General features: G+C 46.0%; 3 non-coding genes across 3 annotated transcripts; 2 read left to right on the top strand and 1 right to left on the bottom strand.

Annotated features, from left to right (window-relative positions):
- Positions 1–1,753: 1,753 nt before the first annotated feature.
- trnat-agu (transfer RNA threonine (anticodon AGU)) lies at positions 1,754–1,827 on the top strand. Its single transcript has one exon. It is a non-coding gene; the product is annotated as a tRNA-Thr (tRNA).
- Positions 1,828–2,206: 379 nt separating this feature from the next.
- On the top strand, positions 2,207–2,280 carry trnat-ugu (transfer RNA threonine (anticodon UGU)). The gene has a single exon. It is a non-coding gene; the product is annotated as a tRNA-Thr (tRNA).
- A 164-nt stretch (positions 2,281–2,444) lies between these two features.
- Positions 2,445–2,518, bottom strand: trnan-guu (transfer RNA asparagine (anticodon GUU)). The gene has a single exon. It is a non-coding gene; the product is annotated as a tRNA-Asn (tRNA).
- Positions 2,519–5,000: the final 2,482 nt, after the last annotated feature.

Raw genomic sequence — 5,000 nt, 5'->3', positions numbered from 1 at the left:
GATAGATAGATGGATGGATGGATGGACGGCAAGGCAAGCACCTGATTGACAGTGGTGCGTGATCTGCTGTTATGCTACTATGCTACTGACCATTGGGGGAGCGATAGCAAGCGAGTTAGATATCGAGAGTCATAGATAGATAGACAGATATATGGATGGATGGATAGACGGCAAGGCAAGCATCTGATTGACAGTGGTCCGTGATCTGCTGTTATGCTACTATGCTACTGACCATTGGGGGAGCGATAGCAAGCAAGAGAGTTAGATATCGAGAGTCATAGACAGATAGATAGATAGATGGATGGATGGACGGCAAGGCAAGCATCTGATTGACAGTGGTCTGTGATCTGCTGTTATGCTACTATGCTACTGACCATTGGGGGAGCGATAGCAAGCAAGAGAGTTAGATATCGAGAGTCATAGACAGATAGATAGATAGATGGATGGATGGATGGACGGCAAGGCAAGCATCTGATTGACAGTGGTCCGTGATCTGATGTTATGCTACTATGCTACTAACCATTGGGGGAGCGATAGCAAGCAAGAGAGTTAGATATCGAGAGTCATAGATAGATAGATAGATAGATAGATAGATAGATAGATAGATGGATGGATGGATGGACGGCAAGGCAAGCACCTGATTGACAGTGGTGCGTGATCTGCTGTTATGCTACTATGCTACTGACCATTGGGGGAGCGATAGCAAGCGAGTTAGATATCGAGAGTCATAGATAGATAGATAGATAGATAGATAGATAGAGAGTTAGATATTGAGAGTCATAGATAGATAGATAGATAGATGGATGGATGGATGGATGGACGGCAAGGCAAGCACCTGATTGACAGTGGTGCGTGATCTGCTGTTATGCTACTATGCTACTGACCATTGGGGGAGTGATAGCAAGCGAGTTAGATATCGAGAGTCATAGATAGATAGATAGATAGATAGATGGATGGATGGACAGCAAGGCAAGCATCTGATTGACAGTGGTCCGTGATCTGCTGTTATGCTACTATGCTACTGACCATTGGGGGAGCGATAGCAAGCGAGTTAGATATCGAGAGTCATAGATAGATAGACAGATAGATGGATTGATGGATAGACGGCAAGGCAAGCATCTGATTGACAGTGGTCCGTGATCTGCTGTTATGCTACTATACTACTGACCATTGGGGGAGCGATAGCAAGCAAGAGAGTTAGATATCGAGAGTCATAGACAGATAGATAGATAGATGGATGGATGGATGGACGGCAAGGCAAGCATCTGATTGACAGTGGTCCGTGATCTGCTGTTATGCTACTATGCTACTGACCATTGGGGGAGCGATAGCAAGCAAGAGAGTTAGATATCGAGAGTCATAGATAGATAGATAGATAGATGGATGGATGGATGGACGGCAAGGCAAGCATCTGATTGACAGTGGTCCGTGATCTGATGTTATGCTACTATGCTACTGACCATTGGGGGAGCGATAGCAAGCAAGAGAGTTAGATATCGAGAGTCATAGACAGATAGATAGATAGATGGATGGATGGATGGACGGCAAGGCAAGCATCTGATTGACAGTGGTCCGTGATCTGCTGTTATGCTACTATGCTACTGACCATTGGGGGAGCGATAGCAAGCAAGAGAGTTAGATATTGAGAGTCATAGATAGATGGATGGATGGATGGACGGCAAGGCAAGAACCTGATTGACAGCGGTCCGTGATCTGCTGTTATTCTACTATCAGCAGCAGCACAGGCAGATTTGGCGCCGTGGCTTAGTTGGTTAAAGCGCCTGTCTAGTAAACAAGATGTCCTGGGTTCAAATCCCAGCGGTGCCTTAGGCGGGCTTTCTGTGCTCCTTGCGAAGCTTGTGCTTCCGCTTTGTCGAACCTCAGTTTTAGCAAGATAGGCTTATCGTAAAGCCATCAGAGGACGTAATGAACCGGAAAGCCAACTGGACAGACGCCGGTTTGTAAAGAAGAACCAGAACCCAAAGGACACGCGCTACGGCCAACGTCCAATTCCCATTGCCGCCCCTGGACAGTCGCAACAGGGAGCTTGTTGCTCCCGTCAACCTTACGTTTTCACCTCTGTGTGCTTCCTTTGTTGCAGTCTGCATCCAGATTTTGTTTTGTTTTGTTTTGTTTTGTTTTGTTTTGTTTTGTTTTGTTTTTTGCCTTACGCCTGAGTGTAGGCACTGGGGAATGGGAGAGTCCTGGCACCGTGGCTTAGTTGGTCAAAGCGCCTGTCTTGTAAACAGGAAACCCTGGGTTTGACTCCCAGCAGTGCCTTGGTTTATGTTGGCCTAGGCAATGGAAAGGAAGTTTCTAAACGCTCAATACATTTTTGCAAGATGGCCGTCCACAGCAAGCAGCTTAAGGTTACTGTAGCCACAGTCTGGCAAGCTGTCCGCCAGAAGTAGAAACAATAACAAGGGGCGGGGGGAAAAGTGGGCCGTCCCTGGGTGGATTCGAACCACCATCCTTTTGGTTAACAGCCAAACGCGCTGACCGATTGCGCCACAGAGACAGACAGAGGTGTTGTGGTTGCTGCAGTCGTGCAGTTCCTTCACAGTTGCCAAAAATCATTTCCAGCACACGATTTTCTTTGTCGTTGAATGCAACATACGTGACCATTGGGGGAGCGATAGCAAGCAAGAGAGTTAGATATCGAGAGTCATAGATAGATAGATAGATAGATGGATGGATGGACGGCAAGGCAAGCATCTGATTGACAGTGGTCCGTGATCTGCTGTTATGCTACTATGCTACTGACCATTGGGTGAGCGAAAGCAAGTAAGAGTGTTAGATATCAAGAGTCATAGATAGATAGATAGATAGATGGATGGATGGACGGCAAGGCAAGCGTCTGATTGACAGTGGTCCGTGATCTTTTGTTATGCTACTATGCTACTGACCATTGGGGGAGCGATAGCAAGCAAGAGAGTTAGATATCGAGAGTCATAGATAGATGGATGGATGGATGGATGGCAAGGCAAGCATCTGATTGACAGTGGTCCGTGATCTGCTGTTATGCTACTATGCTACTGACCATTGGGGGAGCGATAGCAAGCAAGAGAGTTAGATATCGAGAGTCATAGATAGATAGATAGATAGATAGATGGATGGATGGATGGACGGCAAGGCAAGCACCTGATTGACAGTGGTGCGTGATCTGCTGTTATGCTACTATGCTACTGACCATTGGGGGAGCGATAGCAAGCGAGTTAGATATCGAGAGTCATAGATAGATAGACAGATATATGGATGGATGGATAGACGGCAAGGCAAGCATCTGATTGACAGTGGTCCGTGATCTGCTGTTATGCTACTATGCTACTGACCATTGGGGGAGCGATAGCAAGCAAGAGAGTTAGATATCGAGAGTCATAGACAGATAGATAGATAGATGGATGGATGGACGGCAAGGCAAGCATCTGATTGACAGTGGTCTGTGATCTGCTGTTATGCTACTATGCTACTGACCATTGGGGGAGCGATAGCAAGCAAGAGAGTTAGATATCGAGAGTCATAGACAGATAGATAGATAGATGGATGGATGGATGGACGGCAAGGCAAGCATCTGATTGACAGTGGTCCGTGATCTGATGTTATGCTACTATGCTACTAACCATTGGGGGAGCGATAGCAAGCAAGAGAGTTAGATATCGAGAGTCATAGATAGATAGATAGATAGATAGATAGATAGATAGATAGATGGATGGATGGATGGACGGCAAGGCAAGCACCTGATTGACAGTGGTGCGTGGTCTGCTGTTATGCTACTATGCTACTGACCATTGGGGGAGCGATAGCAAGCGAGTTAGATATCGAGAGTCATAGATAGATAGATAGATAGATAGATAGATAGAGAGTTAGATATTGAGAGTCATAGATAGATAGATAGATAGATGGATGGATGGACGGCAAGGCAAGCATCTGATTGACAGTGTTCCGTGATCTGCTGTTATGCTACTATGCTACTGACCATTGGGGGAGCGAAAGGAAGCAAGAGAGTTAGATATCGAGAGTCATAGATAGATAGATAGATAGATAGATGAATGGATGGATGGACGGCAAGGCAAGCACCTGATTGACAGTGGTGCGTGATCTGCTGTTATGCTACTATGCTACTGACCATTGGGGGAGTGATAGCAAGCGAGTTAGATATCGAGAGTCATAGATAGATAGATAGATAGATAGATAGATAGATAGATGGATGGATGGACAGCAAGGCAAGCATCTGATTGACAGTGGTCCGTGATCTGCTGTTATGCTACTATGCTACTGACCATTGGGGGAGCGATAGCAAGCGAGTTAGATATCGAGAGTCATAGATAGATAGACAGATAGATGGATTGATGGATAGACGGCAAGGCAAGCATCTGATTGACAGTGGTCCGTGATCTGCTGTTATGCTACTATACTACTGACCATTGGGGGAGCGATAGCAAGCAAGAGAGTTAGATATCGAGAGTCATAGACAGATAGATAGATAGATGGATGGATGGATGGACGGCAAGGCAAGCATCTGATTGACAGTGGTCCGTGATCTGCTGTTATGCTACTATGCTACTGACCATTGGGGGAGCGATAGCAAGCAAGAGAGTTAGATATCGAGAGTCATAGATAGATAGATAGATAGATGGATGGATGGATGGACGGCAAGGCAAGCATCTGATTGACAGTGGTCCGTGATCTGATGTTATGCTACTATGCTACTGACCATTGGGGGAGCGATAGCAAGCAAGAGAGTTAGATATCGAGAGTCATAGACAGATAGATAGATAGATGGATGGATGGATGGACGGCAAGGCAAGCATCTGATTGACAGTGGTCCGTGATCTGCTGTTATGCTACTATGCTACTGACCATTGGGGGAGCGATAGCAAGCAAGAGAGTTAGATATCAAGAGTCATAGACAGATAGATAGATGGATGGATGGATGGATGGACGGCAAGGCAAGCACCTGATTGACAGTGGTCCGTGATCTGCTGTTATGCTACTATGCT

The sequence above is a fragment of the Amia ocellicauda genome, chromosome 2, assembly GCF_036373705.1.
Source record: "Amia ocellicauda isolate fAmiCal2 chromosome 2, fAmiCal2.hap1, whole genome shotgun sequence".
In the NCBI taxonomy this organism is placed as follows: Eukaryota; Metazoa; Chordata; class Actinopteri; order Amiiformes; family Amiidae; genus Amia; species Amia ocellicauda.
Note: the sequence above shows the minus strand (reverse complement) of the source record. Positions and strands in the feature narration are given on the sequence as shown.